A 22,145-nucleotide genomic window follows, 5' to 3' on the forward strand; every position below is an offset into this window, starting at 1 on the left:
TAGGTAATTTGCAAGTGGTATAATTTATACACAAAATTCCAAGCTGAATAATATATATGTATGAACGTTTTAAAAAGATTCTTCTTCAATGTAAATGTTTAAATCAGAAACACACACACATATGCCCCTCAATCTCTCTCCTTGTTCTTTTTCAAACAAAACTGTTTGCCCAACAGTCAATCTGGAATATAGCCAAAGGGAAGTTATTTTATGGAGACTGCCTTTTGTACAGACACTCTGTTATGGGTTTTTTTTAAAATAGCTTTTAAATGTCAATGATTTCAAAACTATACTAAACCCATAATGGAATATGCTTGCATGAAATGAGTCTATTTGAGGAAGAATGTTGTACCATTGGCCTGTCAAAAAAGGAATAAAGAAAGTTATTAGTCACAGGGGGAAAGGAGAAGAAAAAAGATTTATATACTTCCTGGGTTGAGAATGAAAATGAGTAAGAAGTGTCCATCATCTGCACACTTCAGCTATTTTACACCTATGAGGTAACTATTTACACAGTGATGCATCCAACAGAAGTGGCACATCAAAAATGTATGTGACACACACACACTTTAGTCAGGACCTCAGTTGGGAAGGACATTTAGCATCAAAACCAAAACTGAATAGTTTCAACTGGTTTACTCATTCACCAATGGCAGAGTATGCAATAGTGGAGTTTAGCCAAATGTGAGATCATACAATTGGAAATTAACTACAACATCATGATGTAGAGAACAAAGGTGTCACAGAATGTTTACTACATAATGATTATGATGGATGGTTTAGACCCATCCTGCATCTTGGCAGGGGGGTTGACTAGATGACCCTTGAAGTCCCTTCTAACCCTATGATTCTAGGTGTCCGCTCACTGTAATATATTAGCATCTGCATAGTAGTGTCTAGAGACCCTAACCAAGAATGGGGCCTCTTTGTGATAGGCACTGTACAATCACAGTGAGAGAAACTCCCTGTGACAAAGAACATACAGTCTAAATTAACAAGGCAGACAGCGAAAGGGAAATATTATCAACTCCATTTTACAGAGGGGAACTGAGTCACAGAGAGACTAAGGCCCAGATTTAGGTACCTCCACTCAGTGTTTCAACACTAAGTGACTTAGGAGCCTAAGCCTCATTGAAAGTCAATGGTACGTAGTCTAAGTTCCTAAGTCACTTTTGAAAATTAAACTTAGGTGCTGCAATGCTGAGCACAGCAATGCCTAAAATACCTTTAAAAATCCGGGCCTAAATGATTTAACCAAGGTCACTCAGGGAATCTGTGGTGGGAAAATGGAAATTGACCCTAGATCTCCTCATTCCCAATGCAGTATCTTAAAATACTTTCCTCTCAATGGAAAGACTCCAAACACACCAATATGTTTCAGAAGCATTATTGGAACATCTACTCATTTCAGCAGAATCAGGACAAGCAATGTCTCAATGTACCGTCCTCAGAGGAAAGTAAGTACTTTGCAGAACATATAGATAGATATGGTTCATGCCATAAAGAGCTGTAAATCTATATTTTAGACAAGGCAGAAAATGAGGGCAAGAACGAAATAAGGGAAAAACTGGGCATGTTTCCCCTGTTGTGATACTGCTACAGATCTCAAAGGTGGGTAAATTTTACAAATAGGCAAACTAATGCAGAGAGAAGTTGAGACTTCCCCTCGGTCACAGCAAATCAATGACAGAGTTTCACAAATAGATGCTCAGTCTCTTGCTTTACGTGCTAGGAATTTTTATTCATTTTACTTCAAAATATAAAAAATGTAGGGCCTCTCCTTCACCTGTTCCAATCCCTAAAATTAGTAAGTAACACAATTTCTTTTTAATTATTTAAATTATGCATGTAAAGTTAGGCTGGCCAATTTAGTATCACTCTTCCCCTCTTATATATAGCCATAACTTTAAGGAAGTCTGATACACTGATGGAACAAAAAGAAAAGGAGTACTTGTGGCACCTTAGAGACTAAACAATTTATTTGAGCATGAGCTTTCGTGAGCTACAGCTCACTTCATCGGATGCATACCGTGGAAACTGCAGCAGACTTTATATATACACAGAGAATATGAAACAATACCTCCTCCCACCCCACTGTCCTGCTGGTAATAGCTTATCTAAAGTGATCATCAGGTTGGGCCATTTCCAGCACAAATCCAGGTTTTCTCACCCTCCACCCCCCCACACATATTCACTCTCCTGCTGGTGATAGCCCATCCAAAGTGACAACTCTTTACACAATGTGCATGATAATCAAGTTGGGCCATTTCCTGCACAAATCCAGGTTCTCTCACCCCCCTCCCAAAAACCACACACACAAACTCACTATCCTGCTGGTAATAGCTCATCCAAAGTGACCATTCTCCCTACAATGTGCATGATAATCAAGGTGGGCCATTTCCAGCACAAATCCAGGTTTTCTCACATCCCCCCCACCCCCATACACACACAAACTCACTCTCCTGCTGGTAATAGCTCATCCAAACTGACCACTCTCCAAGTTTAAATCCAAGTTAAACCAGAACATCTGGGGGGGGGGTAGGAAAAAACAAGAGGAAATAGGCTACCTTGCATAATGACTTAGCCACTCCCAGTCTCTATTTAAGCCTAAATTAATAGTATCCAATTTGCAAATGAATTCCAATTCAGCAGTTTCTCGCTGGAATCTGGATTTGAAGTTTTTTTGTTTTAAGATAGCGACCTTCATGTCTGTGATTGCGTGACCAGAGAGATTGAAGTGTTCTCCGACTGGTTTATGAATGTTATAATTCTTGACATCTGATTTGTGTCCATTTATTCTTTTACGTAGAGACTGTCCAGTTTGATCAATGTACATGGATGGAACACTAATGCAAAGCTGTGTTTAAAATGTGCCCAAGTATATATACAAGGTAAACACAAAGCACTTTTGGAAGATGAATCTAGACTGAAGAACACACACACAGAAGAATCTAGTCTTTAAATGTTCATTTTTTTCTCATGGGAAAAAACCCTCCCACTCACGTTTTGTTCTTAAAAGAAACAAACGAATCATGGCTTGTAGCACTATTAGGCTATGTCTACATTACAGCCGGGATCGATGCTGTGAGATCGATTCACCGGCAGTCAATCTAGCGGTCTAGTGAAAATCTGCCAAATCGACAGCAGATCGCTCTCCAGTCGACCCCTCTACCCCCAACGAGAAGAGTAAGGTAAGTCGATGCGAGAGTTTCTCCCGTCGACCCCCCACGGTATAGACCCCGTGGTAACTCAACCTAAGATACATCGACTCCAGCTACGTTATTCACCTATCTGGAGTTGCATAGCATGGGTAGACTTACTGCCGTAGTGTAGACATAGCCTTAGTTTGTCATTTCCATGTGGACATTAACATTAAGAGGAGCCACAATAGAAATTACCTAAAGAGGTCACAACTATATTATCCTTGTGGTATGTGAAATGAACTGCATTAAACTTGTAAAATAATAAAACATTTGTTGTAAGCAGAAAGCTTAAGACAGTGTTTAATTAGTCTAAAAAATTTCCTCAGCATTTAAAATGCAATGATTTCTTCAATGAGGCGGTGGCATTCTGAGAGCTTTAAAAAAAAAAAAAAAGAGGTAGCTGAAAATATGGTCCAGTAAATTAAGATCAAACTCCCAATATTGGAAAGTCAACTATATAAAGGTGCAGATTAATTAAACAGATGGAGAATAAAAGTACATCTTGTACTTTTCCATATCTTATGCCTGTAATTATTTTTCCTATTGTACTGTAAAACTTTGATCTTGATTAATGAATGGAGGATCAGTAATGATCTCAGAGGTACAGTTAATATACCACTGATTTTCCTCTGGGCTTTTCAGACTATTACAGAAAGAAAATCCTGCCTCTGAACTGAAAATATGAAGTGATCTGCATTTCTCTGGTGAATCTTACAAGGATCATTCAGCTAAAACTTATTTTCAATTTTTTAAAAGGTAACAATATAAAATAAATGCTGCCAGATATATGTGCTTCCTTCAGACATCAATGGCCCCAGGATCTCTCATTACAGGGTGGGTGGTTTATACGCAGAGGGCTCCACACAAAAAGATGGGTCCTCCTGTAGGAGTCCTTCCTCCACTGCCCAGCTTGATTCACCCAGGCCTGCTCACTCCTAAAGCACAAAAGGGGCAAATGGCAATAATGCTCCAGAGGCTGGCTGATTTCTTCAAGAAAAGAGACATTTTCAAGAATTTTCTGTAAAAGTAAATGCAGGTCAATAGCTTTCCAAGTTTTGTACATTAAATTTGTATCTAAAAGCGTCAAGTCCTAATAAGGTTTCTCTTTTTCTTCTACATGTTAATATACAGGAGAAGCACACTGATGGGTGTGCTGGTCACTAGTGTGACCAGGGACAGCTGCCAGTGACCCCTGGTGTTTGCCCCACTGGGCAGGGCTGAGGGTGGTACAGCCATGCCAGTGGAGCTGCCTGGCCTGGGCACTGGCTCCTACGAGCAGTGGCCCAACATGCTGCTGCTTTCGCCGCTGCAGTTCCTTACCTAGTCTTCTATATGTATACACTTGGACTGAGATTGATATGGAAATAGGAGACAGACTTGTTGAAAGTCTCTGGGTAACGATAAAAGGGGTAAAAAACAAGGGTGATGTCATGGTAGGGGGTCTAACTACACACCACCTAACCAGGAAAAAGAGGTGAACTTTTTTAAACTAACAAAATTATCCAAAATTAAACAAAATTATCCAAAGCACAGGACTTGGTGGTGATGGGGGACTTCAACTACTCAGACATCTGTTGGGAAAATAACACAGCAGTGCACAGATTATCCAGTTATTGGAATGTACTGGGGACAATTTTATTTCAGAAGGTGGAGAACGCTACTAGGGGAGAGACTGTTCTAGATTTGATTTTGACAAATAGGGAGGAACTGGTTGAGAATTTGAAAGTGGAAGGCAGCTTGGGTGAAAGTGATCATGAAACGGTAGAGTTCATGATTCTAAGGAATGGTAGGAGGGAGGACAGCAAAATAAAGATAATGGATTTCAAGAAGGCAGACTTTAGCAAACTCAGGGAGCTGGTAGGTAAGATCCCATGGGAAGCAAGTCTAAGGAGAAAAACAATTGAAGACAATTGGCAGTTTTTCAAAGGAGACATTATTAAGGGTACAAGAGCAAACTATCCCATTGCGTATGAAAGATAGGAATTATGGCAAGAGACCACCTTGGCTTAACCAGGAGATCTTCAATGATCCAAAAATAAAAAAATGAGTCCTAAAAAAAGTGGAAACTAGGTTAAATTACAAAGGATGAATATAAACAAAATAACACAAGCATGTAGGGACAAAATTAGCCAAGGCACAAAACAAGATCAAACTAGCTGGAGACAAAGGATAACAAGAAAACATTCTACAAATACATTAGAAGCAAGAGGAAGATAAAGGACAGGGTAGGCCCGTTACTCAATGGGGGGAGGGGGCGGGGATGGAAACAATAACAGAAAATGTGGAAATGGCAAAGGTGCTTAATGACTTCTTTGTTTCAGTTTTCACCAAGAAGGTTGGTGGTGACTGGACGTTTAACAGTGAATGCCAGTGAAAATGAGATCGGATCAGAGGCTAAAATAGGGAAAGAACAAGTTAAAAATTATTTAGACAAATTAGATGTCTTCAAGTTACCAGGGTGTGATGAAACGCATCCTAGAATACTCAAGGAGCTGACTGAGGAGATATCTGAGCCATTAGTGATTATCTTTGAAAAGTCATGGAAGATGGGAGATTCCAGAAAACTGGAAAAAGGGCAAATATAGTATCAATCTATAAATAAAGGCAAATAAAGACAACCCAGGGAATTACAGACCAGTCAGCTTAACTTTTGTACCCAGAAAGATAATGGAGCAAATAATTAAGCAATAAATTTGCAAACATCTAGAAGATAATAAGGTGACAAATAACTGTCAGCATGGATTTGTCAAGAACAAATTGTGTCAAACCAACCTGATAGTTTTCTTTGACAGGGTAATAAGACTTGTGGATGTAGGGGGAGCAGTAGATATGGTATATCTTCACTTTAGTAAAGCTTCTGATACTGTCTCACATGGCCTTCTCATAAACAAACTAGGGAAATGCAACCTAGATGGAGCTACTATAAGTTGGATGCATAACTGGTTGGAAAATAGTTCCCAGAGAGTAGTTATCTGTGGTTCATAGTCATGCTGGAAGGGCATAATGAGTGGGGTCCCGCAGAGATCAGTTCTGTTCAATGTCTTCATCAATGATTTAGATAATGACATAGAGAGTGCACTTATAACGTTTGCTGACGATACGAAGCTGGGAGGGGTTACAAGTGCTTTGGAGGATAGGATTATAATTCAAAATGGTCTGGACAAACTGGAGAAATGGTCTGAAGTAAATGGGATGAAATTCAATAAGGACAAATGCAAAGTACTCCACTTAGGAAGGAACAATCCATTGCACATATGCAAAATGGGAAATAACTGCCTAGGAAGGAGTGCAGAGGAAAGGAATCTGGGGGTTGTAGTGGACCAAAAGCTAAATGAGAGTCAACAGTGTAACACTGTTGCAAAAAAAGCAAATATCATTGTGAGATGCATTAGCGGGAGTGTTGTAAGCAAGACACGGAAGTATTTCTTTCGTTCTACTCCACACTGATTAGGTCTCAACTGGAGTATCGTGTTCTGGGCACCACAAGTCAGGAAAGATGTGGAGAAACTGGAGAAAGTCCAGAGAAGAGCAACAAAAATGATTCAAGGTCTAGAAAACATGACCTATGAGGGAAGAGTGAAAAAAATGGGTTTATTTAGTCTGGAAAAGAGAAGACTGAGGGGACAAAACAGTTTTCAAGTACACAAAAGGCTGTTACACGGAGGAGGGAGAAAAACTGTTTTTCTTAACCTCTGTGGAAAGGACAAGACATAATGGGATTAAATTGCAGCAAGGGAGGTTTAGGCTGGACATTAAGAAAAACTTTCTGTCAGGGTGGTTAAGCACTAGAATAAACTGCCTAGGGAGGTAGAGGAATCTCCATCATTGGAGATTTTTAAGAGCAGGTTAGACAAACACCTGTTAGGGATGGTCTAGGTAATATTTAGTCCTGTCATGAGTGCAGGGGACTGGCCTAGATGACCCCTCGAGGTCCCTTCCAGTCTTATGATTCTATGGTCTGGGATATGATTTTTGGTTCAGCTATCTAGGTATTTACATGGCCCTCAATACTATATTATTGAAATGCCGCCAATGTAATTAGAAATGGAAAAAACAATACTACCATGGCTCTGCTGGTCTTGCTTGTTGTTGCTAGAGCCCTGCAGCTCCACGGATATCTGTGGATATGAATTTTGTATTGTGCAGGGCTCTAACCATAAGCTTATATTTCATAGATTCGAAAGTGACTATGATTGCCTGACCTCCAGCATATATCACAGGTCGGAGAACTTCCCTAAATTAATTTCTGTTTGAACCAAAGTGTATGTTTTATACTGATCAAATCACCCCTTTACATTGTGTGTGCCAAGCTAAATAAATTGAACTCCTTGAATCTGTCACTGACATGTTTACATGCAAATTATGCACAAATATGCAAATTACCTCATTACACAATTTGCATGGACTGTCACACATATGACAGTGGTTCTCAACCAGTGGTCTGGGGCTTTCTGAGGGGCCGTCAATCAGGGCCAGCATTAGACTCGCTGGGGACCAGAGTCGAAAGCTGAAGCCCCACCACTTGCGCTCAAGCCAAAGCCTAAACAATGTAGCTTCATGGTGGCCCCTGTAGCATGGGTCCTCAGGCATTTGCCCTGCTTGCTACCCCCTAATGCTGGCTCTGGCTTTTATATACAGAAAACCAGTTATTGTGGCACAGGTGGACCGTGGAGTTGGGGGGAAGAGGGGAGCTCAGAAAGAAAAATGTTGAAAACCCCTGATGTATGGTACAGAGCAAAACTTGGAAGCTATAATATGTAGCTGAAATACTATGAGGTATTTGGGAAAGCTACTGTTTGGAAGCATTTCCTTTACATCTTGTTTTGGCACAACAGTCAAAGAATAGAAGTCTTGGAAAAAAATCTCACCTGGATTTTAAAAACTTCAAAAGACCTTTATTAGGACAGCAAAGATCCCTTAACCGACGCAAAAAACCCCACTTAGTATATGACACTTTCTAAGCCTTTCAAAGAGACTAGCTATCAACCATGTGCTGTGCAGATTGCCTCTTTTGCTGGAACAACTTTAGGAGTCCTAAAATGAAATAAAGAGATCACTCTCCTTTTAGCTTCCCCTGCCCCCCCACATAATACTTGTTAAAATATATTGGAATATACATGCTGATTATATCTGAGAATATTCATTTCTCTCAGACACAAAACTACTACATGCTACAAGGGGCCACAGCAATGGTTCCCTCAACCCACCTAGCAATATTGTTAACCTATCCAACTATACTCTCAGCCCAGCAGAAGCAGCTGTTCTATCTCGGGGCCTCTCCTTCTGCCCCTCCACCCCCACGAACATGATACAGTTCTGTGGTGACCTAGAATCCTATTTTCGACATCTCCGACTCAAGGAATATTTCCAAAATACCTCTGAACAGCATACTAATCCACAGAGGTCTCCCTACCAACACTACAGAAAGAGGGATTCTAGGTGGACTCCTCGTGAAGGTCGAAACAGCAGACTGGACTTCTACATAGAGTGCTTCCGCCGACGTGCACGGGCTGAAATTGTGGAAAAGCAGCATCACTTGCCCCATAACCTCAGCCATGCGGAACGCAATGCCATCCACAGCCTCAGAAACAACTCTGACATCATAATCAAAAAGGCTGACAAAGGAGGTGCTGTTGTCGTCATGAATAGGTCGGAATATGAACAAGAGGCTGCTCGGCAGCTCTCCAACACGAGTTTCTACAAGCCATTACCCTCTGATCCCACTGAGAGTTACCAAAAGCAACTACAGCATTTGCTCAAGAAACTTCCTGAAAAAGCACAAGATCAAATCCGCACAGACACACCCCTGGAACCCCGACCTGGGATATTCTATCTACTACCCAAGATCCATAAACCTGGAAATCCTGGGCGCCCCATCATCTCAGGCATTGGCACCCTGACAGCAGGATTGTCTGGCTATGTAGACTCCCTCCTCAGGCCCTACGCTACCAGCACTCCCAGCTACCTTCGAGACACCACTGACTTCCTGAGGAAACTACAATCCATCGGTGATCTTCCTGATAACACCATCCTGGCCACTATGGATGTAGAAGCCCTCTACACCAACATTCCACACAAAGATGGACTACAAGCCGTCAAGAACACTATCCCCGATAATGTCACGGCTAACCTGGTGGCTGAACTTTGTGACTTTGTCCTTACCCATAACTACTTCACATTTGGGGACAATGTATACCTTCAGATCAGCGGCACTGCTATGGGTACCCGCATGGCCCCACAGTATGCCAACATTTTTATGGCTGATTTAGAACAACGCTTCCTCAGCTCTCGTCCCCTAAAGCCCCTACTCTACTTGCGCTATATTGATGACATCTTCATCATCTGGACCCATGGAAAAGAAGCCCTTGAGGAATTCCACCATGATTTCAACAATTTCCATCCCACCACCAACCTCAGCCTGGTCCAGTCCACACAAGAGATCCACTTCCTGGACACTACAGTGCTAATAAACAATGGTCACATAAACACCACCCTATACCGGAAACCTACTGACCGCTATTCCTACCTGCATGCCTCCAGCTTTCACCCTGACCACACCACACGATCCATCGTCTACAGCCAAGCTCTGCGATACAACCGCATTTGCTCCAACCCCTCAGACAGAGACAAACACCTACAAGATCTCTGTCAAGCTTTCTTACAACTACAATACCCACCTGCAGAAGTAAAGAAACAGATTGATAGAGCCAGAAGAGTTCCCAGAAGTTACCTACTACAGGACAGGCCTAACAAAGAAAATAACAGAACGCCACTAGCCGTCACCTTCAGCCCCCAACTAAAACCCCTCCAACGCATTATTAAGGATCTACAACCTATCCTAAAGGATGACCCAACACTCTCACAAATCTTGGGAGACAGGCCAGTCCTTGCCTACAGACAGCCCCGCAACCTGAAGCAAATACTCACCAACAACCACATACCACACAACAGAACCACTAACCCAGGAACTTATCCTTGCAACAAAGCCCGTTGCCAACTGTGCCCACATATCTATTCAGGGGACACCATCACAGGGCCTAATAACATCAGCCCCACTATCAGAGGCTCGTTCACCTGCACATCCACCAATGTGATATATGCCATCATGTGCCAGCAATGCCCCTCTGCCATGTACATTGGTCAAACTGGACAGTCTCTACGTAAAAGAATAAATGGACACAAATCAGATGTCAAGAATTGTAACATTCATAAACCAGTCGGAGAACACTTCAATCTCTCTGATCACGCGATCACAGACATGAAGGTCGCTATCTTAAAACAAAAAAACTTCAAATCCAGACTCCAGCGAGAAACTGCTGAATTGGAATTCATTTGCAAATTGGATACTATTAATTTAGGCTTAAATAGAGACTTGGAGTGGCTAAGTCATTATGCAAGGTAGCCTGTTTCCTCTTGTTTTTTCCTACCCCCCCCCCAGATGTTCTGGTTTAACTTGGATTTTAACTTGAAGAGTGGTCAGTTTGGATGAGCTATTACCAGCAGGAGAGTGAGTTTGTGTGTGTATGGGGGTGGGGGGGATGTGAGAACCTGGATTTATGCAGGAAATAGCCCAGCTTGATTGTCATGCACATTGTGTAAAGAGTTGTCACTTTGGATGGGCTATCACCAGCAGGAGAGTGAATTTGTGTGGGGGGGTGGAGGGTGAGAAAACCTGGATTTGTGCTGGAAATCACTTTAGATAAGCTATTACCAGCAGGACAGTGGGGTGGGAATAGGTATTGTTTCATATTCTCTGTGTATATATAAAGCCTGCTGCAGTTTCCACGATATGCATCTGAGGAAGTGAGCTGTAGCTCACGAAAGCTTATGCTCTAATAAATTGGTTAGTCTCTAAGGTGCCACAAGTCCTCCTTTTCTTTTTGCGAAAACCTGCAGTGGCTCTTTCCTGATTTCCTGGGTAGCTCCCAAATTGGTTTGATAGGTGGCAGATGAACAAGTGAGTGTGCGAAGACCTGTGTACACTGAGGGCAGGTCTACACTAGAAGCGCAACATCGCTCTACAGCTGGTGAAGATGCTCTATGCTAATAGGAGAGCGATCTCCCGTCAACATAATTACTCCAGCTCTGCGAGAAGCAAAAGCTTGTCGGTGGGAGAGCATTTCCCGTCAACATAGCACCAGCATAGACATTGCTAAGGTCACTGCAACTTGCATCACTCAAGGGGGAGGGTCTTTTTCACACCTGGTTGATATAAGTTAGATTGACTTAAGCAGTAGTGTTGACTTGCCCTCAGTAAAGACCACAGGAGGTTCATGCAGTGGAGGTGGGGCTGAGGAGTTCAGAGTGTGGGACAGAGCTCAGGGCTGGGGCAGAGGGTTGGGGTGCAGGGGTGTGAGGGCTCCAGCTGGGGGTATGGGCTTTGAGGTGCAGGAGGGTGCTCTGGGGCTACGGTGGGGAGAGAGGACTCCCCCCAGCTCTCTCCCCGCGTAGCAGCACCTGGGTTGTAGGGGAGAGGCCTCTCACCACCCCAGAAGCTCCAAGGCTGGGGCTGCAGGATAGGTGTCCCTCCCCTAGCCCCAGCAGATCCGGGCCAGGGCTAGGTCCAGGCCAGGGGAGGGATGCCCCAGCTGCTCCTGGGTCCTTAGAGCTAGACCATGGGGGGTTTTTTTTTTGCTCCTCAAGCTGTCCCGGTGCCTTTTGGTCCATGGCCTTGGGTGCCGACAGTACCGGGGTAGATTTGGCAGTCGGAGATTGCCTTTTCTGAGACGATTCTCACTGAGGTGAGGAGTGAGACAGCTTTTTTGTGGCTTTCTGCAGGACTGGGTCCTTTGTAGCTGTTTTTGAAGAGGATCCCATGTCCGATGCCACCACGGGTGAGTGCTGGTGCGGAGAGCTCCTGCGCTCAGGATCAGAAGCAGGTCGACGGGATTTCTCCAGCATTATAAGTTTTAATTGGAGATCCCTAGCTTTTCTAGTACCCTCTGTCAGCTTTTTGCAGTGGTGGCACTTCTGTGCAATGTATGTCTCTTCCAGACAACGGACACACTGCGAGTGACTGTCTGAGACTGGTATTGACAGTCTACATGTCAGACAGCATTTAAAACCTGGAGAACCAAGCATGTCAGAGAGGCTATTCACAAAGAAGAAATGGGAATAGGCCCTTCCAAGTGCCTCTGGGCTGTGAGGTGGATGGCCGCCTCGGGAGAGAAAAAACGAAAAAGGTTTTAGGGAAGGGGTGGGCAAACATCGGGGAATAGAAATCGTATGACAGGCCATGAATGCTCACAAAATTGTATGATGGGCCATGAATGCTCACAAAAAAGGGTTGGGGAGTGGAAGGGGGTAAGGGCTCTGGGGTGGGGCTCAGGATGAGGAGTTTGGGGTGTAGGAGGGTGCTCTGTGCTGGGACTAAGGGGTTCGGAGGGTGGGAGGGGGATAAGGGTTGGGGCAGGGGTGCGGGAAGGGGTGCAGATTCCGGCTGGGGGTGTGGGCTCTGGGGTGGGGCTGGGATGAGAGGTTTGGGGTACAAGCGGATGCTCTGGGCTGGGACTGAGTAGCTAGGAGAGTGGATGGGGGGGGATCAGGAGTGGGGAGATGCTTCCGGAAGCAGAGGCATGACCCTTCTCCAGCTCCTACGTGGCTTTGGCTCCTACACTGTCCCATCCCCTGCAGCTCCCATTGGAGCGTGTAGGAGACAAAGCAGGCCTGGTGCCGAAGCGGGGCTGAGCAACCTGGTGCGGCTTGTGGGCTGGCTTAAAATGGCTTGCGGGCTGTAGTTTGCCCTCCCTTGTTTTAAGGTTTTTGTTGTTGTTGTGTTTTGGTTTTGGCTTGGTTTCAATAGAGGAAGAATAAAGAAGGATAAAACTATGAGGGTTGAACTAAAGGAATAGCAAGGTTTTGAGGATGCTGCTGTTCTGACCAAAGCCAACGGTGACAGAGAAGGAACTGGAGGGTGGATGGCTGCACACGCTGGGTAGCCACTCGGAGCAGCGCAAGACAGCTGCCGCACGTGCGCCCGACAACCAGGGCACTGCTACTACAAATCTCTGCCTAGAAGCGCAAAGGCGCACAAACACCTAAAGTGGAGCACCCACAGGGACACTCTTCAAAGAAGCAACAAGACATCTTGCTGAACAAACATAGGGCAGTTTAAAGCTCCTTTACAGTAGGCCAGTTTTGGCACCAGCACTTTTCAGCAGAGCTGCCTCCAGTGTGGTCCATATCCCCCAAGTACCTTCAGACTGATGGACTCCTGTCAGGCTATAAACATGTTAGATTAACAGCCTTCTGCTTTCTATTTTACCTTGTATCAACAGCACTCCCATAAGCTTTTACTGCATGTCTTTTATTCATGTGTTTGTTTGATTACAACAGATAAAAGAGCTTTCTGATTAAAGCTGACCGTTTTTAGCCAAATACTGCACTATGAATGCTTTTTGCTAATTCAGCAGTCTCTCACAATGCTATTCTAAATTATTTAAGATCCTAAATCTTAATGTTTTCTGCAGAAAAAAGACTGCAAGCTTAAATGTTTGGGGTATATTTGGTCATTGAAGGATTTGCTAAAATTTTTCCCTGAACACATAGGTGAGAACAGACAGCTTAAATAAAATTCCAGGGGATGGGGAGTTTTACATAGCATCATAAATGGAAACAAAATATGTGTTTTGCTGCCTAAAGGTACTGTATAAGTCACACAAACTGTAAAACCCACTCAAACCTAAATAAATTAAAATAGGTCAAAAAGATTAGATAATGTAGCATTCCCTGCCTCTACACTGATGACATATATTAATGTTGCCTTACACTTACCCAGTGTGTATACACTAAAACAAAACAACTGAAAGAGACCCTAACATATACAAGCATTGCTAAATTGAGCTGTTTTGCCCATACCAGGTGTTGTATGTTGTGCATCATTGCTTTTACTGCTGCTGATGCTGTTTACATTGTTCCCCCAATAGTGAAATCAACCCTAAACCAAAAAGCTATGCCCCTGTATATATTATTCCTGTTTCAGCATTTTACCAGATTACTGGCTGCACAAAAGTGATTCTGGAACTTCGTTGCTGACTCAGGATTAGAGTTCTGGATAGCTGACTGGACTTGTCTTGCACTGGAAAGAAATTTTACCATTGTACAGGTTCAAATAGTCACACAGTGACCAATTAATAAATCGAATTTTTACTGTGAACATTAAATCATTGTCAGTAATGCACAATTTAAGTGAAGAAAAAGAAATCTGTCAGCACTGTATTATAACAGACAACATGATTTAGGCCAGCATTTCTCAAACTGGGGTCCGCAAGGGTACTCCAGGTGCTCCGTTGATCAACTCCTTCCCCTCCTCCCAATGCCACCAGGGAACAGCTGTTCAGTAGCATGCATGAGGTGCTGGGAGGGAGGCAGAGGAGTGGGAATGGGGCACGATCAGGGGAGGGGGCAGAAAGAGGAGGGATGGGGTGGAATGGGGACAGGAAAAGGTGGGGTGAGGCGTTGGGGGATGGGGTGGGGCATAGGGCTGAGCAGGGACTTTGGGGGTCTGCAAAAAATTTGAAATCAAAATGGGGGTCCTCAGGTTTCTAAAGTTTGAGAACCGCTGATATAGGTTATAGAAAGCAGAGATCTTTTCTCAGCTCTCCCACTGATTTACGGTAGGACCTTTGGGAAGTTACAGCCTATGTGACTGTTTCTATATGTGAAAAATGGGGTTAATATGTACACAACTTAAGGAGGCGTTATGAAGAGTTAGGCAATGTGTGTATACTGTTTTAAAGATGTGAACTGCTATATAACGTTAGTTTTGAAAATAGAAACTATCAGTTTCAAAGCGATGATTTACAATGCCCTATAGATAAGAGGACTTTTAAAAAACTACTTTTATCGTAATTGGGTGGACAATCAAATTCTTTACATCAAGCATGTGGGATTTTCAGGTCATATGAATACACTGTGTATACAGAAATCACTAGATTCAGCAGACTATTTTTAAAACAGTGAAAATAGAAAATGCATCCCGAGTTAGAAAGGAGAGAGAGAGAAAGAATAGAAATACCTAACCATTTCTGGAAGGTTAATGAATGCCACCAACTTATGGCAGACATGGAGAGCACTATAGTTGGGAGCCAGTGAAAAGGGAATGATCTGTTATCACCACTTCTTCCCTTGTGTTAGCTAAAGCTGCCAAAGGAAAGCCAGGTTTAAGAATGCCTATAAGTGCAGAGTTTGTAACTGTAAGGGTACGTCTACACTATGAAATTAGGTCGAATTTATAGACGTTGCTTTTTTAGAAAGCGATTTTATACAGCCGATTGTGTGTGTCCCCACTAAGTGCATTAAGTCGGCGGAGTGCGTCCACAGTACTGAGGCTAGCGTTGACTTTCGGAGAGTTGCACTGTGGGTAGCTATCCCACAGTTCCTGTAGTCTCCGCCGCCCACTGGAATTCTGGGTTGAGCTCCCAATGCCTGATGGGGCAAAAACATTGTCGCGGGTGTTTTTGGGTACATGTCATCAGCCGCCCCTCCCTCCGTGAAAGCAACGGCAGACAATCGTTTTGCACCTTTTTTCCCGTGCAGGTGCCATACTGCTTTCAGCAGACGGTGCAGTAGGTTTGCAAACCATTATCATCCACCACTTCCACTGCAACTCTGCTCTCCTGATGCTATGAATCCACCTCGCAGATCCTCTATATGACCATCATCATCCACTACTTCCGCTGCCACTCTGCCCTTCTGGTAGTCTCGCAGGGCTGCTTCTGCTGCCACTCTGCTTGGCTGCTCCTGTCTTGCCATACCACGGCAAGCGTGCAGTCCACTCAGATGTTGTGTCCTGGCAGCAGACAGTGCAGTAGGTCTGCAAAACTGGTCATCCAACCACTGCTTCCCCTGCAACTTTGCTCTTCTGCAGACGCCATACCACGGCAAGCATGGAGCCCGCTCAGATCACTGAAGCGGTTATGAGCATTGTAAACACCACGCACATCATCTTGCAGTATATGCAGAACCAGAACCTGCAAAAGCAGGTGAGGAGGCGATGGCAGCGCAGTGGAGAGAGCGATGAGGACATGGACACAGACTTCTCTCAAAGCACAGGCCCCGGCACTTTGGCCATGCTGGTGGCAATGAGGCAGGCTCATGCCATGGAATGCAGATTCTGGGCCCAGGAAACAAGGACAGACTGGTGGGACCACAGTGTTGCAGGTCTGGGATGATTCCCAGTGGCTGCAAAACTTTCGCATGCTAAAGGGCACTTTCATGGAACTTTGTGACTTGCTTTCCCCTGCCCTGAAGCGCAAGAATACCAAGATGAGAGCAGCCCTCACGGTTCACAAGCAAGTGGCGATAGTCCTCTGGAAGCTTGCAACGCCAGACAGCTACCGGTCAATCAGGAATCAATTTGGAGTGATTGGGCAAATCTACTGCGGGGGCTGCTGTGATCCACGAAGCCAACACAATCACTGAGCTGCTGCTATCAAGGGTAGTGACCCTGGGAAATGTGCAGGTCATAGTGGATGGCTTTGCTGCAATGGGATTCCCTAACTGTGGTGGGGCAACAGACGCAATGCATATCCCTATCTTGGGACTGGATCACCAAGGCAACCAGTACATAAACCGAAAGGGGTACTTTTCAATGGTGTTGCAAGCACTATAGGATCACAAGGGACGTTTCACCAACATCAAAGTGGGATGGCTGGGAAAGGTACAGGATGCTCGCATCTTCAGGAACTGTGGTTGGTATGAACAGCTACAGCAAGGGACTTATTTTCTGGTCTGGAAAGTAACTGTTGGAGATGTTGAAATGTCTATAGTTATCCTTGGGGACCCAGCCTACCCCTTAATGCCATGGCTCATGAAGCCATACATAGGCACCCTGAACAGTAGTCAGGAGTGTTCTTGGGTGTCTGGGTGAGGAGTCTACGGAACTTGGGGAGGAGGGCAGTTGGTCACACAGGGGTTGCAGTGGCGGTCTGTGCCTTTCCTGCACCTCAACCATACGCCGGAGCATATCAGTTTGATTCTCCGGTAGCGTAAGCATTGCATCCCGCCTCCTTTCATCATGCTGCCGCCACCTTTCCTCTTGATCCCGCCACCTCTCCTATTGCTCCATCTGTCCTCGCTTTCCTGGACTCTGCCGTTGTCTACCTCCACGCATTCTGCTGGGCTCTTTCAGTTTGGGTGGACTGCATGAGCTCAAAGAACATTTCATTGCGAGTGTGTTTTTTTCGCCTTCTTATCTGCCCTAGCCTCTGGGATGGAGATGCTAGTCGCAGCGTTGAAACATTCGCAGCTGCGGGAGGAAAAAAAGGGAGATTAAAATTGAAAAAGACACATTGGCCATTTAAAAGGAGCGGCTGATGTTTTCAGGTTAACGTGCAGCACAAACCCAACTAAACCCCGCCCCAACTCTCTGCGATGATTGCTTCACCCTTCCCCCCACAGTGTGGCTAACAGTGGGGATGATCTCTTTTCAGCCACAGGCAAACAGCCCAGCAGGAACGGCCACCTCTGATGTCCCCTTAATAAAATCCCCCATTTCAACCAGGTGACTACGAATGATATCACTCTCCTGAGGACAACATAGAGAGAGAAAGAACGGATGTTGCTTGAATGCCACCAAACAGCGGGACCACACGCTGCCATGCTTTCTTATGCAGTTATTCCAAACTACATGTTACTGGCCTGAAGTGGTAAAGGGTCCTACCAGGGAGGATGCAATAAGGCTGCCCTCCCCAGAAACCTTTTGCAAAGGCTTTGGGAGTACCTCCAGGACAGCTTCATTGAGATGTCCCTGGAGGATTTCTGTCCCATCCCCAGACACGTTAACAGACTTTTCCAGTAGCTGTACTTGCCGCGAACGCATCCCAATTCTTCAGGGCAAATTAATTATTAAACACGCTTGCTTTTAAACCATGTATTATATTTACAAAGGTACACTCACCAGAGATGCCTTCTCCACCTTTAAGGTCTGGGAGCCCAGGTTGGGAGGGTATTGGTTCCAGGGTGATAAACAGTTCCTGGCTGTCGGGGAGAACGGTTTCTCTGCCTGCCTGGTGTGTGTTATCTTCCTCGTCCCCAAAATCCTCATCCCTGTTGTGTGAGACTCCCTTGCAGGAGTCCACGTACAGGTGTGAGGTAGTTGTAGGGGCACACCCTAGAATTCCATGCAGCTCATCATAGAAGCAGCATGTCTGGGGCTCTGATCCCGAGTGAGTGATTGCCTCTTGGGTTTTTTGGTAGGCTTGCCTCAGCTCCTTAAGTTTCACATGGCACTGCTGCGGGTCCCTGTTATGGCCTCTGTCCTTCATGCCCTTGGAGATTTTGACAAAGGTTTTGGCATTTTGAAAACTGGAACGGAGTTCTGATAGCACGGATTCCTCTCCCCATAGAGCGATCAGATCCCGTACCTCCCGTTCAGTCCATGCTGGAGCTCTTTTGTGATTCTGGGACTCCATCATGGTCACCTCTGCTGATGAGCTCTGCGTGGTCACGCCACAGTGGCCAAACAGGAAATAAAATTCAAGAGTTTGCGGGGCTTTTCCTGTGTACCTGGCCAGTGCATTGAGTTGAGAGTGCTGTCCAGAGAGGTCACAATGGAGCAGCGTGGATTGCTCCCAGAGCCCAATACCGTCAAACTGAGTCCACACTAACCCAAATTCGACCCGGCAATGTTGATTTCAGTGTTAATCACCTCCTCGGGGAGGAGTACAGAAATAGATTTTAAGAGCCCATTAAGTTGACAAAAATGGCTTCGTTGTGTGGACTGCTGCAGGGTTAAATCAATCTAATGCTACTAAATTCGACCTAAACTCGTAGTGTAGACCAGGGCTAAGTGTCAAGCAGTGCTAAAGCATTCAACCTTCTTGAACTGACTGTGTTTCTCTACTGGCCAGCTACCATTTTCTATTTCTTTTTAAAATAATTCATTAATAGGAGCTTCATAGTACCGTAGTACAGTGATGATACAAACACGAACAAAAGTTGAGTGAGAATTTAGTACTGTGCTTTTAAGGAAGCAAGACCTCAAGGGGTATCTAAGCCCTCGTCAACACTAGGACTTTAGGTCAAATTTAGCAGCGTTAAATCGATGTAAACCTGCACCCGTCCACACAATGAAGCCCTTTATTCAGACTTAAAGGGCTCTTAAAATCGATTTCCTTACTCCACCCCTGACAAGCTTAAATCGGCCTTGCCGGGTCGAATTTGGGGTATTGTGGACACAATTCGATGGTATTGGCCTCCGGGAGCTATCCCAGAATGCTCCATTGTGACCGCTCTGGACAGCAGTCTCAACTCAGATGCACTGGCCAGGTAGACAGAAAAAGAACCGTGAACTTTTGAATCTCATTTCCTGTTTGGCCAGCGTGGCAAGCTGCAGGTGACCATGATGGAGTCCCAGAATCGCAGAAGAGCTCCAGCATGGACTGAACGGGAGGTCGGGGATCTAATCACTGTATGGGGAGAGGAATCCGTGCTATCAGAACTCCGTTCCAGTTTTCGAAATGCCAAAACCTTTGTCAAAATCTCCAAGCGCATGAAGGACAGAGGCCATAACAGGGACCCACAGCAGTGCCATGTGAAACTTAAGGAGCTGAGGCAAGCCTACCAGAAAACCAGAGAGGCGAATGGCCGCTCTGGGTCAGAGCCCCAAACATGCTGCTTCTATGATGAGCTGCATGCCATTTTAGGGGGTCAGCCACCACTATCCCAGCCGTGTTGTTTGACTCCTTCAATGGAGATGGAGGCAACACGGAAGCAGGTTTTGGGGACGAAGAAGATGATGAGGAGGAGGAGGCGGCTGTAGACAGCTCACAGCAAGCAAGCGGAGAAACCGGTTTTCCCGACAGCCAGGAACTGTTTCTCACCCTGGACCTGGAGCCAGTACCCTCCGAACCCACCCAAGGCTGCCTCCTGGACCCGGCAGGCGGAAAAGAGACCTCCAGTGAGTGTACCTTTAAAAATACTATACATGGTTTAAAAGCAAGCATGTGAAAGGATGAATTTGCCCTGGCATTCGTGGCTCTCCTGGATGTACTCCCAAAGCCTTTGCAAAAGGTTTCTGGGGAGGGCAGCCTTATTGTGTCCTTCACGGTAGGACGCTTTACCGCTCCAGGCCAGTAACATGTACTCGGGAATCAGTGTACAACAAAGCATTGCAGTGTATGTTTGCTGGCATTCAAACAACATCCGTTCTTTATCTCTCTGTGTTATCCTCAGGAGAGTGAGATATCATTCATGGTCACCTGGTTGAAATAGGGTGCTTTTCTTCAGGGGACACTCAGAGGAGCCCATTCCTGCTGGGCTGTTTGCCTGTGGCTGAACAGAAATGTTCCCCGCTGTTTGCCATGGAGAGGGTTGAGGGGGTAGCCACACGGTGGGGGGAGGCAAAATGCGACCTTGTAACGAAAGCACATGTGCTATGTATGTAATGTTAACTGCAAGGTTTACCCTGAAAAAGTGTAGCCACTGTTTTATGAAATGTGTCCTTTTAAATACCGCTGTCCCTTTTTTTTCCCTCCACCAGCTGCATGTGTTTCAATGATCACAGGATCTTCTCCTTCCCAGAGGCTAGTGAAGATTAGAAAGAAAAAAAAAAAAAAAAACGCACTCATGATGAAATGTTCTCTGAGCTCATGGTGTCCTCCCACACTGACAGAGCACAGACGAATGCGTGGAGGCAAATAATGTCAGAGTGCAGGAAAGCACAAAATGACGGGGAGGAGAGGTGGCAGGATGAAGAGAGTAAGTGGCGGGCTGAAGAGAGGGCTGAAGCTCAAATGTGGCGGAAGCGTGATGACAGGAGGCAGGATTCAATGCTGAGGCTGCTGGACGATCAAACAAGTATGCTCCAGTGTATGGCTGAGCTGCAGCAAAGGCAGCTGGAGCACAGACTGCCACTACAGCTCCTGTGTAACCAATCACCCTCCTCCCCAAGTTCCATAGCCTCCACACCCAGATGCCCAAGAACGCGGTGGGGGGGACACCGGCCAACCAGCCACTCCACCACAGAGGATTGCACAAAAAACAAAAGGCTGGCATTCAATAAATTTTAAAGTTGTAAACTTTTAAAGTGCTGTGGGGCATTTTCCTTCCCTCCTCCACCACCCCTCCTGGGCTACCTTGGTAGTCATCTCCCTATTTGTGTGATGAATGAATAAAGAATGCATGAATGTGAAGCAACAATGACTTTATTGCCTCTGCAAGCGGTGATCGAAGGGAGGAGAGGAAGGTGGTTAGCTTACAGGGAAGTAGAGTGAACCAAGGGACGGGGGGTTTCATCAAGGAGAAACAAACAGAACTTTCACACCGTAGCCTGGCCAGCCATGAAACTGGTTTTCAAAGCTTCTCTGATGCGTACCGCGCCCTCCTGTGCTCTTCTGACCACTCTGGTGTCTGGCTGCGCGTAACCAGCAGCCAGGCGATTTGCCTCAACCTCCCACCCAGCCATAAACGTCTCCCCCTTACTCTCACAGATATTGTGGAGCACAAAGCAAGCAGTAATAACAGTGGGAATATTGGTTTCGCTGAGGTCTAAGCGAGTCAGTAAACTGCACCAGCGCGCCTTTAAACGTCCAAATGCACATTCTACCACCATTCTGCACTTGCTCAGCCTGTAGTTGAACAGCTCCTGACTACTGTCCAGGCTGCCTGTGTACGGCTTCATGAGCCATGGCATTAAGGGGTAGGCTGGGTCCCCAAGGATAACTATAGGCATTTCAACATCCCCAACTGTTATTTTCTGGTCTGGGAATAAAGTCCCTTCCTGCAGCTTTTGAAACAGACCAGAGTTCCTGAAGATACGAGCGTCATGTACCTTTCCCGGCCATCCCACGTTGATGTTGGTGAAACGTCCCTTGTGATCCACCAGAGCTTGCAGCACTATTGAAAAGTACCCCTTGCGGTTTATGTACTCGCTGGCTTGGTGCTCCGGTGCCAAGATAGGCATATGGGTTCCGTCTAAGGCCCCACCACAGTTAGGGAATC

The 22,145-nt window shown here is 45.4% G+C and overlaps 1 protein-coding gene across 5 annotated transcripts in view; it reads right to left on the minus strand.

The window, feature by feature from the left end:
• The window catches only part of POT1 (protection of telomeres 1), a 167,678-nt gene that overhangs the window by 94,700 nt on the left and 50,833 nt on the right, over positions 1-22,145 (minus strand). The window contains exon 1 of one of the 5 annotated variants that reach the window (XM_084612064.1): positions 15,725-17,429. The exons of the other annotated variants lie outside the window; for them this stretch is intronic. The gene's annotated coding sequence lies outside the window, so the exon portion shown is untranslated. Of the gene's footprint in view, positions 1-15,724; positions 17,430-22,145 lie in introns of those variants that run through there. 5 annotated transcript variants of the gene reach the window in all.

Source organism: Lepidochelys olivacea, assembly GCF_965140295.1.
Source record: "Lepidochelys olivacea isolate rLepOli2 genome assembly, chromosome: 1".
Lineage (NCBI taxonomy): Eukaryota > Metazoa > Chordata > Testudines > Cheloniidae > Lepidochelys > Lepidochelys olivacea.